The following is a 1182-nucleotide window of genomic DNA, read 5'->3' as shown; positions in this document are numbered from 1 at the left end:
TAGATTCTCAGCGACGTACTGATGAAAGTCATTCTGCATATTAAATATAAAAATTGACATCAATATATATACATATCATAAATATATTCACTATTGATATATATTATTCATATTAAATAACTTACAAAAGTTCGTTCGGCCTTTCCTCCACCCACACATCCGGATCTGACTCATTTTCTTTCTTCCTGACATGAGTCTTCTTGAAAATTTCTGGTTCAATGGGAGTGCGTCCCAATTCTTTTTCCTATAAATAAAAACTGAAATTTATAACGATATATATGTATCAACTAATTATTTATTTAAAAGTTTGAATTAGAACTTACCATCTCTCGTGCAATTGTTCCAACCGTCTTTGCACCTCCGGTGTGCAACGAGCCACCTTTAAGACTGCCTCTAGCCTTTTTGGCTTGATCTGATATTTCCTTAAACTTGTCTGTGTTCCAATACTGACCCAATTCATCAAAAAAAGAGGCAACATCCAACCGAGACGTTCACCACTATCCCGAACGCTCTTTAGCCAGCTAGACAGTCTGGCGGATGCCTTCCTCTCAAATGTGGTCCCAATGACCAAATTGTACCTCGACTCCCAAGTACACATAGTTTGAAAAAATTGAATAACGTTAATTAAATCAATAGTAAAAAAAAGTAAAGTATACTAAACTTAACTAAAACATATATACCTTAAAGTTATTAAATATCATCTGGCGTATACTGTTTGGAATCTCGCTCCAAGAGTGATAAGCTTGTGTATAGAGTCTTCTAACACATTCTTTTTAAGCCCGGGCAGCATCCTTTGCAGGATGCCACCTGCAAAACACATAATAAATATGTTAGTTCATGAATAATATATTAAAGTATAAGAAATAAATAAAATAAACTAATAAATAGATAACAAAACAAACTTACGATGATCCATCCGGCTCAATCATAACTCTACCAAGTCTGTCCTTCTGGCCAGGAGCTAGAACAGACATCGTATCATATGGTGTAGCACTAGGTGCAGCTATAGACGAGGGTGATACATCAGGATGCACAAAACGCTGAGTCAATGGAGGCGTACCGGCCATAGCATCTGACTGGTCGCTACTAGAATCTCCACGCCTCATAGCAGATAACTGAGGAGATGTACCTGTGGGAGATGGAGTACCTATCGATAAGGGTCATGCTCGACGAATAGCCTGT

This window comes from Solanum tuberosum, unplaced genomic scaffold (genome assembly GCF_000226075.1).
Source record: "Solanum tuberosum cultivar DM 1-3 516 R44 unplaced genomic scaffold, SolTub_3.0 scf00711, whole genome shotgun sequence".
NCBI lineage: Eukaryota > Viridiplantae > Streptophyta > Magnoliopsida > Solanales > Solanaceae > Solanum > Solanum tuberosum.
The sequence above is the reverse complement of the archived record's forward strand: the minus strand, read 5'-3'. Positions refer to the sequence as shown.